This window comes from Charadrius vociferus, unplaced genomic scaffold (genome assembly GCF_000708025.1).
Source record: "Charadrius vociferus isolate BGI_N301 unplaced genomic scaffold, ASM70802v2 scaffold234, whole genome shotgun sequence".
Classification (NCBI taxonomy): domain Eukaryota; kingdom Metazoa; phylum Chordata; class Aves; order Charadriiformes; family Charadriidae; genus Charadrius; species Charadrius vociferus.
In genome coordinates, this window is record NW_009648148.1 from 2,255,025 (window position 1) to 2,277,056 (window position 22,032).

Below are 22,032 nucleotides of genomic sequence, written 5' to 3' on the forward strand. Positions count from 1 at the left end.
AATCTGACAAATAAAACCTTTGCCCAAAACTAGTGTAAATGCTTGGAAATGTTGACAAGCAAACAGGTTCTAGAAGAGGTACATTTTTTAAAGCTTTATGTTCCCTTTTCCTGGTCAGACAATCTTCGTGCACTTTAACACTTACAGTTGCCCTTGTATGGCAGAGGAGGCTCCATAGTTTCAAGGGACTTAAAAGCTCCCGTTGGCCATGCCTGGAATCCCGAACCATGTTATCAGGCTACTGCCTCACTTCTGGCAGTGTCAATAATTCAAAATCCTGCAACTCTTTCATCAAAGTTTGAAAGATTTATTCTACTTAATAAAACTCTGAATCATATGGTCTCTTTCATGCTAACCACAGCAGGTAGAAAGAAATAATTTCAGAGTCATGAAAGCTGAAAAAAACCCTCACTTCATAAAGTGATAATAATTAAATATTTAAAAAGTTGATCATCAGTATGAACCAAGTAAGCTAGATTCTACAGTTCAAAAAATGTGTAACATTTTGTTTTATAGAGCTATAAATTAATGCCATTGGAATAGCACTCAGGAAAAGATGATAGGAAAGGGAAATTGAAGAGCATATTATTTAACATTAAATGTGTAATTTTGCTGGACTGTTAATATTGACAGAGGCATAGAATGGATTTTTCATTCGACATTACTGAAAAACTTTTTAAAACTGAGGGCAATTTCACTGAGGCTGCATATAGCATGTAACCTGCTTCATCAACGGAAAGCAGTATGATCCAATTTATTGAGTGGTAAATATTTTCACTTGTGCGTCTGCCTTCATGGGGTTTATCTTAATGTTTCAGACCTTTTGGTACAGGGCAAAGCTTTTATAAGTCTATCTGCTCAGAGGAGAGGTATTGATTATGCAAACTCGCTAAATGTTGCTCACAGTTACTGGGATTCGATAATAACAGTAAATATTGGTTGTTTAGTTGAGATGGTCTGTCACTAAAGGTCTGATGAAACTTTAAATATTGGGGCTATTTTAAAGTGATTTATTTCAAAACCAGAGAATGAAATGGAGTTCTGACTACAGACTGAACTTTATAAATTGGCATTATATCCCATTTATATACCTTATAAATTGAAAAGAGTAATTTTATTTCTTGAATTATTTCTACATATTGTTTGGCATTTCTTTTTAAATATGAATCTTTCTACTTGACTGAGACTCTTAGCATTGGATATAATTTTTCTACTCTATTTGACACACAGTGACATTTAGAGGAGATAAATATCAAGATTCTTAATAATTTAATACAATAATTTTGTTGTCTCTGAGTTGTCAGTGTTTGAGGGATACATACTGCCAGCTAGGGGTGATTTTGTCTGCACATTTTGATGGTGTGCAGGAAATAATGTCAAGTGTTAAGATTTCTGCAGTTAAAAAAAAAAAAAAAAGTGAACCTTCAGAACGGCTACCTGTAAAAGTACAAACCAAGTTGCTTGGTTTCAGGAGATGATCCTGTCATTGGATCTGGAATTGTAGACCCTATTTAGTGGCACTGCTGCTCATTTTTATTCTTTATTGCTTGGCAAGCTGCAGACCAACTAGTGGAGCTTGAAATATTATCCTACTGAAGAAATATTATAAACCAGAACAAAATAGTCAAGCCTGTCCTGAAAATGCTTTTTTTAATCTCTGTCGAAATTCAAGGCAACATATTTTTTTCACGTGAGACCTATAGATGACTGTTTCAAAAATTGAATAACCGTTTTGAAATTCAGCAGCTTTGGATGCTATACATATTTTCAGATAATAAAGACAGGCATTAATTTCAGAACTTCTTTCCCCCCAATAGTCCTGAGGTATAAATCCTTTATAGCCCAGTTGTTCTACCTCCAAAGGCTCCTTATTGCTGATTTCAATGTCCTGCTGACATTCGTACTTATTCTTTGAAAGTGTATGACCGTCTAAGAAATTTTAAGGTGTGTGGGTTTTCTGAAGTACAGATATACAACTGTGTATAATTCTTTTTATTGGAATTTTTTCTGACTCCATTTACGTTTTTAAATTTTATTGAAGAAGGGGTGAGTTTATCTGAGTTAGCACCAGTTGGATTATAACTAAGACTAACAAAGTGAAACCAAATCTAGGATATATAAATAGTAACAGTAAAAGAACTCGTATTGTGATACTCTCCCCAGTGTAAAAATAGGTACAAATTGTAGTGTCCTGGAAGTTATTCTTTAAAGGGAAGTCCTGTGACGAACTAACTACATTATTTCTTCTCTAATACTTATAATTTACAATGCAGCACTGTATTGTAGGAGTCTTCATATCCTTTTGCTCTAGTTTGAGCTATCAGTTCCACCTATACAAATTTATAGCTGTGATTTTATAATATGTACCAGGAAGAGTGGTGTGGAATAGTGAAGCTGGTAGTAAAGCTGACAGTAGGAATCCACAAAGATCCATAAAGTGTAGGGCATGAGCACTTAGCTGAATATACACTACCATGGTTGATGTGTTAGCAGTACTGCTATTTTCAACAAAATGGACCATTAAGCATCTCGTTTGTATATCGTGAGGACTATAAACAAATTCTACTGTTTGTGAGCATCTGTAATACTAGGTAAAGTTAGAAATGCATATGCTATCAGAATATTGCACCTTTTTTTTTTTTTTTGCTTCCTTTAATATTCATTTTCAATACAGAGCTTAATTTTGACTATAAATGAAACCCTCAACATTATTTTTTTTTTCTGTAAAGCTGAACAACCCCATATAAATAAATTCAAACAAATACCATTTGTGTCTTATTTTTAAACTGAAGAATTTAAAACAGCTTTCATTATACTTGAAGCAAGTTTCAGCAAGAAAGTTAGAATAATCTCAAAAGCCTTCTAATTCTTTAAAATAAAACAAAAATATAACTTCTCTTTCACAGTTATCAATCATGACTGTGTGTTGGGGGGTTGTAAGTGCTTCGGGAGCTATTAATTGAAATTCAAAAGCGTATGCTGACAATTTTCTGAGGACATTTGAAGAAAAAGTTATTCTCTTTACATTAGAATCCATTAGCTTCTTGGTTCTCAAAACCACAGGTAAACAGATGATGGAAAATCTTTAACAGTCTTTAGCTGCAAAACTGTGAATAAATAATCAGCAGATTATATCAGCTAGAACATTCCTGTTCAGAATACAAGTGTTACTGCATTAAGAAAAACAAACCTATTAATTTCTTTACCTCCTAATCAAGATTGTACTGCTTTTTCCCCATCCTTCTTCACCTTGTCACTTGGAAGCAACTATAAGTATGGAAATATCAGGGCAGTTAGAAGTTGGTAGCTTGTAAGACCCACTTCTGCTGCTAGTCTGAAAATTATTATCAGCTTATTGTTTTGTGGTGCTTGAAGCCAGATGCTGGATGCTCTTCACTCCTGTGGACTTCAGCAGCGTGAACGGGAGCACATTGCTTCTGAGGTTTGGGCCAATACTGTAATGAAAAGCCTAATATCAGAGTTACGGTGTTCTATAAACTCTCTTGGTTTTGAAATCTCTGTGCCCTTCTAGTTCTTGTTCAAATGAGCATGAGGTTGGCTAGAGAAGTGGTTGCAAGTGAGTTTTCAGATGGTATAGCTGCCTTGTTCTGTGGAAAGTATGAATTATAAATGAACCCAGAATCAAGGTTATAGGCTGCTACACACAAATAGCTTAATCCTGACATTTTGCTCAACTGGCCTTTTTTCCATAGGTCCTGCTGTAGGGAGACAAGTCCAGTGGGATGATTATTTTGTAATTGCATGTGTTGAAAAGAGATGCAGGAATATACCAGTAGTATGCCCTATTGCGGGATAAGTCTGTCATAGGGATATTTCTGTATTCTTGCTTGCAAAATAAAGATAGTGCTTCTGTGACAGGTTGGACCAAGTCCTGAGTGAATCTCATTACTAACTGTGCCAAAGCCACAAATATATGCCACCTGCATGCATGTTGAAGATATCAGACCTCTTGGATCAGCAGATGAGAAACGTCTTGACATGCCAACGAAGTTTTTGAGTCTACTTTGTCCTGAATTTTTATCCAAAGCTATTGTCATGGTTTAACCCCTGCTGGCAACTAAGCACTGCACAACTGCTTGCTTACTCCCCCCTGGTGGGGGGGAAGAGAATCAGAAAAGTGAGGAAAAACTCATGGGTTCAGATAAGGACAATTTAATAAGTAAAGCAGAAGCAGCACATGCAAGCAAAGCAAAACAAGGAATTCATCCACCACTTCCCATTGGCAGGTAGGTGTTCATCCGTGTCCAGGAAAGCAGGGCTCCATCATGCGTAATGGTTGCCTGGGAAGACAAACACTGTAACTCCGAACGTCCCCCCTTCCTTCTTCTTCCCCCAGCTTTATATACTGAGCATGATGTCGCATGGTATTGAATATTCCTTTGGTTGGTTGGGGTCAGCTGTCCCACCCCCTTCCAACTTGTGCACCCCCAGCCTACTCGCTGGTGGAGTGGGGTGAGGAGCAGAAGAGGCCTTGACTCTGTGTAAGCACTGCTCAGCAATAACGAAAACATCTCTGCATTATCAATTCTGTTTTCAGCACAAATCCAAAACATAGCCCCATACTAGCTACTATGAAGAAGATAAACTCTATTGCAGCCAAAACCAGCAGAGCTGCAATTTTCTTATCTTTTAGGTTTTAAACTATTCCTTCAGACCACCCATTTATCATGCAGAAGAGACAGGAGGTAGTGTTGAGTCATCTCGCAAGTATGTCTTCATCATGATGGAGCCCCAAGAGACAAACTTTTCTTTGTAAGCAAGCTCCATGGGCACACAGCAGTATCACACATTCAGAGATTCCCTTTTGCTTCATCAGGACACATCGGACACATCTGAAAGAGGTTAAAAGTCCTTTTTGTTACATGTTATTGGCAGCACCAGCTGACCACCATGCCACTTGCAATTAGTTCATAGTCCTCAAAGTTATAGCCTATGAGCAGAACAGCTTGAAATGAAGCTCTTCATGATGGCATTGCTGATTTTTTCAAGTATAAGAAGTTGAGTGTAATGCCAACTTGTTTGATATTTGTTAAGGAAGATGTAGAAAATATTTTTAATTACATAGACCACCTTTATAATCTAACATTCTTTTAAAATTATTGTTATTGCTATGATTTATCCTAGTGCTGTATTTGAGGAAGACTGTACTTTGGAAATGTGTTGCAGAAAATGCACTGTGCAAATGAAGGGTAAAATAGTTTTCTTGTGGTTTAATTATATTCTAAATAAAAATAACATTGCTTTCCAACAATTCTAGAAGTATAGACTTTCCAAGTAACTCTTAAAATAATAATTTATCTGGCATCACATGAACAGCTAAGATAGGCCCTCATACTGCACAGAAGCACAATGACAAATCTAATTAATCACCTGTTGCATCTGGAGAAGGCATCACAGATACGATTGAAGCCTTCACATTACATAGCCACCAGCTAAACACAATTCCAGTAATTAATGTAAGTGTCTAAAGTAGTATCCAAAAGACCAATAAGCAAAAGACTGCATCCTGATATATTGCAGCATCCAGAGTACTGGCTGGATGACAGCAAGGATTCTCAGTCATTTGAAGAACAGTAAGACTGGGTAATTAGGAGAATGATTCCCTAATTTTGCAAAATAAATAAAAGGAAGTTATTTTTGATATATATTTCCTGTTAAAGAATTCGTGCCTCTACTTGAAAGTAAAATGGTGGAAAATCCTGTCTGAAACAATTCTTCTGAAATGCACTTCCTCTTTGTAGAGAATTTACATTGCTAAAATTTTACATACATGTGAAATCAGAGTTCCAGATGAAGCACTGGTGGATTACCATATTTATCACAGGAATTAACTCTTACCTTTGCCATGTCTTCTCCTACTGTGTTGGTTATGTGAGAAGAAACGTTTTAGTTCTCAATAGGCTCCTGAAGATTTCTTTGTTTCACAAGTGACTCTTTAGACATTTGTTGTGAAATGAAATATACAGAGGTTCCCTGTCATAGATGTGGACAAATTACTGCTTTGGTTTAGGCACAGTAAAGATTAAAAGAATCACTATATCTGTTCTGGAGGCCAGTATATTTAGCTTATAGTATATTAACATTTAGCGTATTAGAGAAAACACTTTGGAGGGCACAGCCACATTTAATTTAGAGTTTGCTGTATATTCTGTAGTGCTCCTCATTTACATGAAAGACTACTGTCCTTGAAATTCTTTGTATTTGGCATGTTTTTTTTCAGGATTTAATTCTGAACTATCTACATGTATAACTTTAAGCTTCTTTCTATATCCAGTATATGTAGGATGCAGTATCTCATAGCTCTGAACAGCACATCTTGGTAATTACTTGGCTTGGTAATTCACATCCCACTTTTAAAACTCCTGATGAACTTGAGTAAAATATACTATAGAAACACAAAGTAATCCATTGCTTACTACTATGGCTAATCCCATTTTCTTCATTGGAATTATTCATACAGGTAAAAGTAGCATTTCCTGGGCTGATTTCAGAATGAAACATACATAGATAAATTTGGCAAGCCTTAAAGATGAAAAGGGCAACATACGTGAAAACAATTAATATTACTTTATTGTGACCACATTCTCATGGTCAGGGGTTTGTGTATGTCTGTGTATATTACACACAGATACACATATGTATGCATTTTTTTTAGTTTAAAAAATGCTAAATTTTATTAGGAATTGCACAAAGAAGACATGCCAAGTTTTCCTACAATTAGGTAAGACAAGAAATATTAGAGTTACAGATTACCTAGTTTCTAAAGTAGCAGTTCTTGCTGAAAGGAAATAACTGCTTTAGGTTTGAAAACAACTCAAAAGCCAAAGTGATCAGAACAGAATTTATTGTCTCTTCCAATCTTTCTACTCACTGTGGTAAAGTCTATTTGACAGAGAAACTTCTATGATAACCACATAAATACCAGGAATGGAATTACGCTCCCACTGGCATCAGTCACTGCAAATCAGTGGGGAAAAAAATGTTTCTGGTAAACACAATAAATCTCAACATCTCAACATGTTGTCCTCTGCTTCTACACTTCTTTTGCTTTAGTAGAAGTGGAGGGCATAAAAGATGTCCTATGAATCAAAGTTTGAGTGAGTTCTGTAAACAAGAATGGTGAAATGGCAACAGAAGCCAAAAGCACTTACCTTTAGTTTTTCTGAAGACATAAGATGGTGTTTGTCTGCTTCATGGACCATTCTGGAACAGAACACTATAAATTATTAGTGTGCAATGTGATCTGTAGGGTAGGTCTAAAAGAAAACATTTTACTACTTGAAAGGGCTCAAAAGATGAAAATGTTAATATCTTTTTAGATCATTCTTAGAATTTGACTAATTGTTTTGCATTTAAGGAATACAAAAGCTGGGTTTAGACATACTGCATTATTTTCAAGCCTCAAAAACACTGTTTTTCCTCAGCAAAGATGTTACATGTCACTTTTTTTATTGTTTTATCTCTCTACTGATTTAAATTTCCTTTAGCTTGGTTTCTCTGTAGTTCAGTTATACCTGAAGAGAGATCACTACTAGGGAAGGTATCAATCATATGAACAAAGTTTTATGTGATACCCTTACTTTTTAACTTCAGCAAGGTTTTGATGAGGTGATGTATTTACTACTTAAGCATGTCAATAAAAATAAAGGAGTGCTCACCGGTTGTCATTACGTTTTAATATCAAAAGGCAATGGGACACAATTGCTTCTGGAGAAGAAAAAGGAACAATGGATTCTTTCAAAATACAATACTTTTAGGCAACAGTCTCCTCAGAAATCACACAACAGAACACGCCCTGAATTTCTGGACTACGCCACCTGACTTTCCACATCTAAGTGTCTGAGTATTAGGACAGGAGAAAATATTCCTAAAATCATTCTTTCTCTTGTGTTCTGGGTAAACCTGTGAAAGTCTGTGGCAAGGTCTCCTTTGCCTCCTGGTTAGGGAAAGGAGGAGGAAGGCAGCTCTCTTTTCCCACAGAAGAGCCTGTCCCACTGATGGTTTTTTTTCTCTTCTGAAAGGGCAGAAGGTGGTTCTGTTATCTTCTTTTCTCTCCTGGGTTTCTCTTCTCCCCCAGCAGAAGAGAGGAAAAGAAAACAAACAAACAAACAAACAAACAACAACACAAAACCAAGTAGTGGAATTATATTGTGGACATTTTTCATTCTATTCAGATGCTAATGTTAACCCCAGGACTGGGAAGAAAAGTGGAGAATGATGCATTTCCTAGTCATGCTTTTCCTGCTGTTGGTTTCCTTGCTTGATTTGCATTTTTCATCACTCAGTGGAAAGGCAGAGAGTTGGGCAGCTGAAAGAGAAAAAAAGGAGGAATGCTGCATTTCCTGATAACCAAAGAGAGACAGATAAAAGGGAGTTTTTCTATTCTGGTCATGCAGGAAGTGGTATACATTACCACAGGAGTGACAGTGTGTGTTAGACACTACTTATTTCTGGTCCCTTTTAGCTGATTGGATTGATTTTTTCAAAGCCAAAGCACTGTTATATTGCTAGATCAGTAAGTAAGCCTTTGATGCTCTGTATTACGTATTTGCATTTGTAGCAAAAGAGGCCTGCCAAGCATGGAGATCTGTCAACACTGATCCCGTAATGTGTAGGTCACTTTTATTTTATTTTACTGTTTTCCAAGCATTTTTACCTTTATGGGTATAGAGAAAAAGGTGGAAATCCCTGATTAGAATATTAGGTTCTATTCCCACCTCTGCACATCGATAGCAACACATTAATGTTTCTTAAAAGTCAAGCAAGAAAGCAAAGTACCTTCATCCAATATAATAACGTGAGCTATTACTCTTTGGTAGATGTTACAATTCTTCATTTAGTCTGGTCACTATTGTCACAGTTGCTGCATCTCCATTTCTTGCCATATTTCATGGGTTTTTTTTCCTTCTACATTATGGTAAATGTCGACTTATATCTATGTTTGATTTAATTTAAATTCTTTAAGCTCTTTTTGGCTTATGTTGCCCAAGGAATGTTTGCTTATGTCTTGCTGCTGGAATAGGAAGGCATGTTTCTCAGGATGCTATCACTTTTAAGGTTGGTTTCCTCCATGACCAAAAAGCTTTGGTCGTAACAGGGGTTAATTAGCATTAACGTCTTTTTTATTGTTTTGAAGTTCCAAAGAATCCCATATAAAAGTTAATCCAGAGGTTTAGCACCACAATATGGTAATAGGATGTAATTACCCAGTAGATTGATAGGATTTGAAAATGTGAAATGTTACTGATATTCTCAAAGTATACACTCATACAGTCCCAATTGTCTGTTCCATACTGATGGTTCAACAGCAGAGGCAGTTAAAATGCAAGCTCTCTCATTGCAGTGGGCCCTTGCTGATTTGCTCATAGCTTCTTACGACATTCATCACTGGTGAACACCAGTGAGCATTCACAGCACTTGGCCCGTTGCCATACTCACTACGTAGCCCATGAAACGGAGCACTCCACCTGGAAGGGAAAATGCTCACCATGTGAAAACTACCCAGAAATCCTGGTAACCACACATGGCCACATCAGCTTGTCCAATGTCACAACTCCCCAATATCATCAGGATGGTAAAAGCCCTACTTTCATGAGCAACTTGTTGAAAATTTCCGATACTGATAAACATAGGCAGTCCTCTTACAACTTATTGCAGCCAGTTTGGAGTTGTTTTAGCTGTCTGGAAAGAGGAAAGCAGACATGGCATTTTGGGAACACTCTCTTTTAGCCACAAAGCAGGAACACAAGAAGTTAATGAGAGATTAAAAAGAAAAGAAAGTGACCTTCAAATACTTTTCCAATCAGTGGAAACACCCTGTGTGTGTCCTTATGAAACTGCTGCTAGAATTTCAGTGCTGTCTCGCCAAATTTAAACAGAAACTTACTTCCAGCAAACATAGTATGACTAATTCTATAAACTCAACCGGAGACACCACCCATTAGAGAAAGCACTTTTTAATGTCAGATTTGTGATTTATGTACCTCTTTTGGGGGCATAGTAGCAGAATTTGAAAGTGCCCCATATGACTCCAGAGGTATGATAATCAGATGGAGTGCAGGATGCATACCGCTATACATAGCTATCTAATCAGCTTGACGTGTGAAAAATAGCCAGGTACAATGATATATATTCCTTGTTCCCTTACCCAGAAGCAAACTAAGTTATGAGGTTAACGTAACAAGCAAAAAAGGTATACTTTGACCTTTCTATACAACTGTTTGAGAAGGAACTATTTGTTAACTGCCACTGGGATTGAGTGCTCCAGAGCGTGTTAAGCCTTGCCAGCCCACTGGATTCACTTCTGTGGATCAGAGGCTGAACATGACAAATATGCCTATCAATGTATTCCTTGGAGCTACATGTGTTCCTGTATTTTCAGGATCAGCAACCTTGTTAAGTAAGAAGTTAGGGGAAGTATGTACACAGGGTGTTGTAACAAACTGTTGTTGCAATATCAGGTTGAATGTTTCATTTATTTATTCATTTTGGGGGAGAAGGGAGGGCAATTTGGATTCTAAACAGCTCGGCTATAAATATACCGTTATGCCAAGATAAATGGTTAAAACATTGGTTATAAATTTTATTTTGGCATTGCAGTAAATTGTGTGTATTCTTTTCTGAATGTGTGTGTGAATTAGCATTTTTACATATTCATAATGTGACCTTTAGGTTTTAAACTTTCTTTAGGAAATAGTCCTCCTGGAATCTGTGAGGTCTGTGGCATCTGTCCCCTACAATTTAATCCAGTATTTTGTGTGGTCTTAGAAATTCTAACCCACCATCTTTTTAAATTTTCTATCAACGCCCTTTTGAACAGCATTTTTTTTTTTTTTTGTTAAACACACTTTTCAAATAGAGAACTACTGTTGCTTATTTAAAAAAAAAAAGTTATCCTTGGAAGGGAGTAAGGGGTGAATCAAACAGAAATACTTTTTTTTTTCCAGGTCAATTTTGCAGTGAGCTGTTCTGATGTGCAAATGGTTGAGTCTTCTTTTGTTTTCCTTCTGTTGGATGGGATGGATAGAGTAAATCAAGTACCCCACAAGTACTCTATACTGGGCTGCTCTGGTGGGCTTCAGAAAGTGTGCTTTTCACAGAACACATACTAATGAAAACAGGTAACTGTACTGGACATTAATTTCCTTACTGGATGCCATAAATCTGTCACAGAAAGTTAATTAGGCTTATATTTGTCTTTAGTGATCTTCATTTTTACATTAAACATATTAATAAAAATAATAGACCTTAAACTGAGCCTCATTTCAATGTCTGTCAAGCAATCAAATGGAAATCAAATGAATAGAAAGGTTTGGGTTTGTTTTTTTTTCAAAAGCAACATCAAAATCTTTATTATACTAAAAAGATGTGTGTTAGGAATCTTGTTATTTGGTTTACATGTGGAACACATTTGAAAGGTCACATGTATTACTTATGAGCTCAGTGTTTATCATTAAAAATATTTGTCAAACTGTGAAACAAATACTTATTTGTTTTCAGCATATTAGATAAAACTAATAATTTTCAGCTATTAGAACATCCTAATGAGAAACTAGTATTAATTCATCTAACAAAGTTCACTTTTATTTGAGACACTCACTGAGGTAATTAGTAGACTCCCTTCATTCATTAACATTTCAAATCTCATTAAAATGTAAATGGTGGGAAAACTTTTTGCATATTAGAGGGTATTTATTGGCATTCATCATAGTAAGTAATTTGGTCTTCATTAATATAAAGAATATAATAAATAGTCATTTACTTTTGTGAAAACAGCTGGTTAAAGGTTGTTGTACTTAGGGGTTTTAGCGTTGCAATCAAAATGGATGATTCTTTGTATACATATAATTAATTCTCAGCACTGCACTAGGTGGCGTACAAAATCGAAGAGACTGTAAAAAGGGTTCCCGTTCATCATGCAGCCGTGTATATGCAGGAGAAGCACCTTGAAGTAAAAGGCTTTTTCTAAGCAAAAAGATACTACCCTACAGATTTCCTCCCACAATTTAGATGGGTGAGGTTATCACAAGATCTCTGATAATGACTCTGATGCTTATATTCTGCTTGTAAAATGTCAGTTCAGAAAAGAAGAGAAAGAATTTTAATAATCAGATCTATTGAAATGTTTTCATGTGGACACCCTTTACACCTTTCAGCCCACTCTCTCCCCCAAGCTAATAGGTAATGGTGAGCAATTATTTAATCTCTACTATATATTTCTATCTCTTCTTTATTTTTGAGACTTCCATGGTTGGGAGCACAGGACCAAAGAGTGACCAGGACTAGAATAGCTCAGTCTCGTTAAAAGGAGCAGACATTATCACTAATCTGGAGTCTGACAGTAAATCAGGGACCAGAAAGTAGTCATCAACTCCTGTGGCTTGGACACACTGCGTGTCTCTTTGTGTGCCCTCGTCCTGGGTGTCAACATTATGTTGACCACCTATTTGCCAAGCTATTGGAGGAATTCCACGTCAATTTCTCAGTCTGATTCAGATGACGTGAGATCTAATTTGTATGCTAAAATTTAAAAGGCTTCTAAAATAAACTGTTTCCTGCTATCGTTTTAATCTAATAAAAAACCAGGGTTTACTTTGGCATATAATGCTTGACCTTCCCATATATTAGCGTACTTTTTCCTGTCTTACATGTACCAGGTAATTCTGTATCAAAGCAACCAATATAAATATGGAGATGAAAGAAGAAGATAAACAAAAGGAACAAACTGAAAGACATAAAAGTGTTAAGGAAGTGATTTATGTACATTTCTGTAAATACAATTCCAAATGAAACTCTTCATTTGATAGCATTTTAACACACTTTCTGACAGGTTCTTATACTTATGTCCAGAAAGGTTCGGTGGTTGTTTCATTTTATATAGGTATAATATTTGGATTAAAATTGACCAACACTTACTTGATTTTTTTAGAATTTATTTAAGCTTAGCTTCTCTTTATTTATTTATTCTCTTTATTTGTTTCAAAGTATGTGGCAATAGCAGGTACTAGCTGTTCAGCATAATTTATAAAATACAGAGTATATGATAATTGATGTCTCTTCTTTTTCCATAACTAATCTTGGAACGAAGCATTTCCTTTCACATTTCTTAGGACACCAACTTTAATATGTATTCTGAAATGCCATCTTCAAACAAAGGATTTATAAGCCAATTGAAGGAACAAGCATACTGTAAAATAAATGAGTAGAGTTTTTTATCATGTAAGAGCACAACATGCCTTTTCATTTGATAAGCACAAAAAGAATCATTTGGAACATATGACAAATATGGCAAAACACCAGCCTGTGAAACTTAGCTGCTGAATAACTGAAAAGTAAGAACAAATAGCATCACGATTTACACAGGTGCTATAGAAAAGCTCAAATCAATAAAGGACTTCAGTGCCTGAAGTGGGACTTACTGAGTTTAGGTGCTAACATATTCATTGTTAAGTATTCTTTCAAAACTCCGGCCTAACTCAAGTCCGAGTGTCAGTGCTCCACAACCTGCTGATTTCTTTTTTCATTCAAGTTCTCCAAGCACTTTGAGTTGCATTTGTGCTTATCCCTTATAGCATCCCAGGCTACGTAGCTTAATACCAGGTTCATCCAGATGGAAAAAGCTAGCATTTCTTTATCCTAGTGTGTCAGACTAGAATGTGTCCTGCAACAACCACTTAGGAGACAGCCTGACACAGAAAGCATTTTTAGTCAGTACTTTTACGCCACCAAAACTCTGGTTATGACTTAGTCTACATGTTGCTTAAAAGACTGGTTGCATGCTTAAAGACTTAATTTCAGTTGGAAGGAAGCTTATTAATTAGTAGCAAAGTCAGATTCTTTTTCTATCTTCCATTTCTCTAAAATTCCTTTTTTTTTCTGTTATTGTTGGCAGAGTATTCAAGAAAGGGAGAGAAATGTAAGAGCCAGTATAGACTACAACCTAGAAGTTAGGTCAATACCTGGTTAGTAGATATGGATTTGAAGTACCTTCAGACTACTAAAACAATTATGCCCAGGTCTCTTATTTCCTCAGTAGGTGTTTTGCCTGTTAGGCATGAAACTGCATGAAAGGAGGCAAGAGGTACAGGGGTTTCAAGAGAACTGTTTGAACTCATGTCTTTGAAGGAAGATACATAGACCTGTGAATTGGGAGGATGGATCACAAGCACAGGATTTTAGACTTGTTTTCGTACTTTTCATTTCCTTATGGATAACTCCTGGATCATGGTTTGCTTAACACAACGGCTCCTCTGGATCCCATGCACACATTTACCCCTTTGTAGGAGCTGTGTGTACTGTGCAGAGCAGGTTGGCACCAGGATTCTGTAGTCTACCTGGGGCCAGTGTGCTGAGTTTGGGGATTGCAGTGCCTAACTACAAGCTTTTAGTTATTTAATTGAATTTGGATCTACTGTAATCAGAGCAGAGTTCCTCAAGGTCTCCAGCGAGATGCCTTTTTGCCTTTTTTTTTTTTTCTTTTCTTTTGTTATTGGCCTGTGTAGGTCATATAGTTAGCAGCTCCTAACTGGGTTGGATGGGTACACTGAAGAAAACCTTTCTATCGTGATTCAAGCAAACATACACTTTATGTACCCCTAAGTGTTCTGTTCGCCTTTTCAAAGTATTTCCTATGATGAGCCTGCCTGTGTTAGAGCAATCACAACTCTACTTTTAGCCTTTTTCTGTCCAGTCTGTTGCTTAACAACCTACCTTTTTATCCCACCCTTCCACCATGCATTGTTTAGGGTAATAATTATTTCTTGTGTTTTCATAAAATACTAAAACAATGAGATGGGGGCTTTTAAGTATCCTTGTAAAACGGGTAAGGATGTCAATAGTTAAAATACTGCAACCAATCTTATGCCTAAGATGATAATTACTGAACTATCAACTTGAGAACCAAAACATCTCTGGTAGAGTTGGTTAAAATGGTATTTCAATTAGTGGCTCAGAGTGCATGACATTTATGTAAAATCAGTCACTGAGGGACCTACCATAGTTTCAACAACATACTGAAGATTCCCTCCCCTGAAGGAAGCCTGTTGTTAGAGGAAAGGCATGAAGTTGATAATGAATCCCCCAAGTACCTGTAGTAAAGAGAGATTTCACATCTTTGAAAGAGTCCCACTGGTACTGTCTCACTTGTGCTTGTCAGGAAAAGTCACTAACTTCTCTAAGTAAGAGAGTTTGTGAGTTGACTTAGAGGGGGATGCTGTGTTTGCAACTAAAAAAGATGGAGCAGAGAGAAATTTATGCTTTTCCTGTAACGCTGAGTTTTCACCACTTATTTCTGTTCTGCAGTAATCCTTTCTTTTCCTTTAACTTCACCTGATGTACCAAATACTTTGGTTACCCATACCTGGATTTGGTGAACTATTGCAATTTCATATAATTTGAATGGCTATTGCAGCAAGGAAAAAGAATTGTTCAGGAAACTGAGTTCACAATCAAGAAAGTTATCAAAATCATGCCATTAGTTTGTTAATGAAGTTAAAAAACAGTTCACTGGAAGAGATGTCTGCTCATGCCAGGCAGCTGCTCACGCTAAATGACCATAATGTCTATAAAGTGACAAAAGTTCTGCAATGATCACAGCATTTCTGAATGTGAACCTTCTAAGCTGCAGATTAAATCTGGTGTGACTACACTTGGGTCTTCAAAAATGTTATGTGGACCTGCCTGAGGCAACATTAGCCTGGGAATTTCTGCATTCCCCACTCTTTCCTCAGTGCAGTCTCATGTCCTACAACATAGTTTACATCTTCTTTGCATTATTCATGATGTACTATTTCCAGATTCTTTATTCTCTTTTTTACACTAAATAATTGAGACTTTTCTTTTTTATCTTCAAGAACAAATCTGCTCTAGCATTTTAAAAGTACAATGTGTAAGGGTTTTTTGCTTCTATATTACTCAATTAGGTATATACCCAAAGGTATATATGTGTAAGTATATAAAGCAGTATGTTAGATAAAAAAAAGAAATTGGTTTACAGATTATTAAAATTTATTATTGCGATCAGGAAATATGGGTGATGATTTAATCTGCTTGAAAAAAAACCCCATCTTTAAAAAATTCTCACTGAACAGAATTTTTGGAAAACAGTGACAACAAAATACCTTAAATCTACTTTTTTTTTTTCTTTCTTAACTAATGTGAGGCTAATGACTAATTAAGCTATAGAAACTCACCTAGGAGATGCTGTTTGAAAGGATATGTAGATGGATTCCCAGACCTTAAGCCTAGCCCAGGGTCCACAGGCTCCAGCTCCCAGTTTCTGTAGCAGAGCCTGAACACCCTGATACCTGAAGTTCTCAGTGACTCTTGAGGTGCTTTCAAGCCCACAGAAGGCTGAGAGACAAGACTGTTGCAAGTATGTGCTCCTTACCCTGTGGCAATGAGTTTGTATGGAGGTTGCTCTTAGATGAAAATACAGGTCTGTTGTGGTTTGGGCCGAACTGGCCACTGGGCAGAATGATAGATGCTCTGCCCTACCTCTCTTCAGAGAGGCAGGAGAGAGAGAGAGAGAGACTTATGAGTTTAGAAGGAACTAAACTACTTTAATGAAATATTAATAATAAAATAAAAAGAAAAAAATGAAATATATGCAAAACTGTATCAAACTCCCAGGATGACAATCACATCACTGGCTGGCACTGGGGAAGTCCCAGATGGTACTCAGTGACAGACAGGAACTAGATTCCAGATCTGGATTCAAGATCAAGATCAAAGGCGGACGAACAGACAGAGTCATCCTTGGATGCTGGCCATTGAAGAAAGAGAGGTGACCCTTTGATCCCTCATCTTTTATACTGAGCATGAGGCAGATGGGTTGGAATACCCTGTTGGTCAGTTTTGGGTCACCTATCCTGTCCGTTCTTCCCCGCAGGTGTGACCCTTCTGCTCTTTTCCGCTTCGGACCCTCCAACGGGGCAAATAACAAAGTTATCTGACTGTTGTTACAGCAATAAGTATACAGAAGCTTCTCTGCGTACCATTCCTTGGCATCAGCTATAGACATAGGTCTTATCACTGAGAGTGAATATTGTGTGCACAATATGCTGTTAATTTCAGTAGTAAGAAGAGGTCTAGCTAAAAAGTAAAGTTATTGAACAAAATTGTCCTGTTTTACCAAAAACCAGGACAAGCTATCTCCACCCAAAGGAAGCATGACAAGAAGGCTACCCTGAGAAGGCTCCCAGGCACTGTAAGAGCTAAAGGCACTGCAGTAGGGGCAGTTTGGTGGGCGGGTTTGACAGAGAGTTGCTGTGGGAACACTGACTTCTGATTTGCCATAAGTAAGTTAAATTGGAGATATTCCAAATGCAACATTTTTGTCTTTTAATAAAAATGATGTCTTTTATAGCAATTGTTTCTCTGAAAATTTCCAGCTAATTTTGCATCTATGCATCTCTTCAGTGGTAGCACAGTGTTCAGGTGGTATATTGAGTCAGTTAGTATCTGATGTAGAAAGAAGAAATTATGAAGAGCTGTTACAGAGAGGTTGTCAGGTGCTGTTTTCTATGACTGGGTTAAAAAAGTGACATCTCCTTATATCCAATGCTTACATTCCACTGACAATTTTCCATGGAAATGAGGCTTGGACAATCACATGGTATTTCTGTCTGCCTACCAAAGGTACTGTTCACAATATTATTTACTTCTTGCATACTCTGGATGAAATTTTTCTGTATTTTCCAAAATTACTGCTGGATTTTCATATCACAACTTCATAAAAGTCTTTGAGATTTTAAAAAAAAAATCTTTCTCTTCATATTCAATTAAATCTTTGAAAAATGAGCAGTTCTGCCTGATTTGTTTCTCTCTGAGGTTTGGATGGAGGTCCAAACCAGTTTTGTTTCACATTTTGTTGTGAAACCTTTAGATTTTGCATTTGACTCCCAAGACTGTTAATAAGATCTGAAGGCAAGCTTACCCTTGCATGATTGCTGTTGTCAGTTTTTCAAAAACTTAAGGGTAAACCATAGTCTGCAGTACACGTGTGAGGGAAACAGAGCATCCTTCTTTCCCTGTGCAATTCTGGTACTACCATCTTCTGCAAAACAGGCAAGGAGGGATAAAAGAGCCAATGCTGTATAGTTCCTAAGGCTGAGAATCAAAAGGCTTGTCTTGCATTTCCAGCTCTGTCGCTGACCTGCAGTGTGAATTTGTGATCCTTCCTGTAAAGGGCAACCTAGCGTGTTTGCAGTCTGACTACCTTTGTGTATTTGTCAGCAATCTCCGCTTCTGCCTGGTGACAGGTTGCTACACAGAACAATGACATCTTTCTCCAAGGCTTAGAGCTTCGGCTCTTCCTCTTTGCTTTTTGATTAGAGGCCTTTTATGTTTCCCGAGCTTCCTCTGGGACAGAACTCCCAGTACAGGGCTGTACTTTAAAGGGCATAACATAATTCTTGATTTTAAAACGAATGTGATTTCCCTCTAGCCAAACTTCTCAATATCCTGACAGAGCCCAAGAATGTCAAAATGAAACCTAACAGAAAGAGAGCGAACTGCTTTATTCAGACAAGCAGGCTCCAGTGTAAAGCTGAAAATAATGTACTGTGTATTAGCTTTGGTGTGTCCTTTAGTGTGAAGAAAAGCATTGCTAATGTTTTTTAAAAGCAACTGAAGCACATTTTCTAATTCACTCATAGAGAAAGGGAGCTATGAGATGAAATTTGGTTATAGTTTTGGTTGTGTTTGTCTATATTACATACAGTATACAGAGCTTCTTTTTGTTTGGAAAAGCAGGTATGGTCACTCTTCCATCTGTCTGTCCCTACTAGCATGACAAGTGTTGACAGTCATCAGATGATATAGAAATTAGTAAGTAGCATGAGTATAAATGAGAACATACCATGAACTTTATTGGCAGTGAATTTTGCATAAAGCATTCCTTATTTGATGGATATAAGTGAGTTTCATTTTAAAGTACATTTTGGATGTTAACACAGCTTATTATAGCAGCTGGTTCTTTGTCAAATTGGATGATATTCAAAATGGGATTTTGTTGTTCTTTTTCTTCTTTCCATCTGTTGCTGCTCTAGACATTTTTTTCAAGAAATAGCTTCTAAATTAATTAGGTCATATGGTAAATGTGTTCTTTTTATGAAATGTTTAAAATTAAAAGCATAAGGAAAATTATGGTGTAGCTTAATTCTATAGTATAACTTAATTCATATACAAATTTCCTATTAAAAAAACACAACAACAAACATTTATTTTTAGATATGTGTGTTCAACTGATACTGCTTGTGACTTAATCTTTTAAGAAATCTGATCACTTACAAACCTGTAATTCAGTTTGCTATTTGAACACCTGGTAAATTATATAAAAGATATAATTAGCTGCTGAAATATAATAAAATAAAAACAAAGGAAAAATACAATCCTGAAATCTGTTTTTGTTGTACAACTTGAATCTTATTTCATATGTGACTTTCAGCCTCATTGAACAGAGTAGATAAATTACTTTAGATCCTGAGCTCCGCAAATCTTACCAGCATATGTGTCTCTAAGCATGCAAGTAGCTTTTTTCACCTCACTTTACCAGACTTGAGTTCCTGCATCATTTAATTATTTTAAGGATCAACTGTTAAATTATACTGGAGATGAGAATTACACATGCAGAAAATTAGAGGTTTTCACGTCTGTCTCTTCTATAGCTAAGCATTTTTTCAAAGGGAGAGATAGGATTAGTCTGGATATTTAAGGCCTGAGCAAGTATCTTGAGTTCATCTTCAGAGTACAGAGTTCCCTCAGCCCTGAATGAAACTCAAAGATGCAGAAAAGGTATGCCTTTAACCTGTTGTTAAATACGCTGTCATATTGCACAAATAAAGACCGAGCCCAAATCATATCTGTGCTTTCTAGTTTTTAAACACTTGCCATTGCATTTTTAAACATGCTTTCACTGTAACATTAACTATGCAATGTATAACTAAGGAGACAAGATGTCAGAGCTAGAACAGGCTTCTTGGAATAATGCTGACACTGTATGCATGACCTGGGTCAATACCCAAGGCTGCATTTGTCATGTTTTCTGCATACAAAGAAATAAAAAGCGTGTGACAAAGGCCCTATGAGTTGCTACTCATTTGCAGTACCTGATAAATGTGATAAATGCCGTTAATGCCCTCTCAAAGATTGATGTATTTTCCACATGTAGACCAATGATTGGCAATTAATTGTTGTCTTAGCAAACAGATGACTGAAGGCAGAGTTTCATTATATGGGCACACCTGTGTAAAAGAGGCAATGTGTTGCAAGGGCGAAAAGGACCAGCCAGGTCGAAAGCTACCTTAGCCAGTATTTCCAGTCACACTCCGTTTAGTGAAACTGCCACTCCTGTAGCAGTAACTAACATTTCTTACTAATTAGAACATCTTAATTGTCATAGTCCTTACACAACCATGGGCAGGCATCATCTTTCTAATTCCTGGCTAATAGTTAATTTAAAGATGGGGATTGTTTTTCTCCTGCTTAAATAATTATTTGACAACTGTTGAATTGTCAGATGAGTAATCCATTAGTGAGTTTGGTGTTGTCTAAAAGTGAAAGAAAGTGGAAGAGAAACTGCTGACTCCCAGAAGCATCAACTCAGAACACCACCAGAACAAGAATACCTTAAATAGATACATTTGAAAAGCCTATTTTCATTGATTACAGCCAGAACCCAAAAAGACTTACTGAAATCTTGTGCTGCTAAGCAGCAAGTTTAGAAATGCAAAGTTGGGAGACCTGGATCCTAGTACTCTGACGGGTAAACATTTAAGCTTTGAGATCTGAACTTCAAAACAACCTAAAATGCAGAGTCCCTTGGGTAAGGTTCTGACTTTTGCTCCCCAAACTTTCCTCTCATATAATTTTCACCATACATTGGTGAAACTATAACTTTGAGGTGCTTTGTGGTTTTTTGCTTCCATTTCTCCTGATGGAACACTGTTACAGGACTTTATTTCTCTTGTGGCTTGAAATCATGTTCCAATTATCAGCCTAAATTCCTCATGGCCAATTTATTCCCATTTGATGTGTATCGATGTTGTTCTTTAGCTTAAATAGTTGTCTCCCTGTGGAGTTTTATTGCCCCGATCTATTTATTAGATTTAGTCTCTTTAGTGTTTCTGTTGCTTACTAATTTTCATACGATAGCTTCCTCATTCCCTGATGATCTTACTAGTTTTCCTCTGTACCCTTATGAGTTTGAATTATTTTTTTGCTAATAAATGATCATCACTATATACCAAAATTATATCAGCCTCTATTCCGAGGTCTGCAGGTGATACACAGAATGATGGTAAGCATCTCTAATTTGAAGAGTAACACAAGAACTCAGCAGTGTATGTGGTTATACTGATAACGCAGCAAATGTTTTCAGGGTTACAGATAGCATGTCAGTCCACAACAGTTTGGAAATTGCGTGTAGGCACTAGTTCATATTAATTTTTACCAGTATATGGCACAATGGCATCAATAGTTTCCTGTTATGCTTGAAACATGTCACCTGGTGCACTCCTATATATAGTTTTAAATATATATACACACGCATAAATTTTATATATAAGTAAAATACATACATACATACATATGTACATATATCTGTATACAATTACAATTGCACCATGTTTCAGATTCATCATTATGCTGTTGCCAAGGATTGTTCATGGGTTTTCTTCATTCTCTGCCACTTATAAAGGATGACCTCTGAGCTTTTAACAGCAGTGTTTCTTCTTCGTCCACGTGTGCACAGTCTTCCACATTATACTATTGAATTTCATCCCATCTATATTACTTCAGTCTTCAAGGTCATCTAGTTCTTTCTGTGTGGTTTTCTCATCCCCCTTTCCCGCTGGAGGGGGAGTCCCAGCATTATGTTGTCAGCATATTTAATTAGTCTGATTCTTTTTCCATGCCATGCCCATTAATGAAAATACTAAAAATGATAAATTTCAAGGCCAAAACTTAAGGCATTGTCCTGGTCACCTCTGGCTGACCAGAGTTATCCTTTCA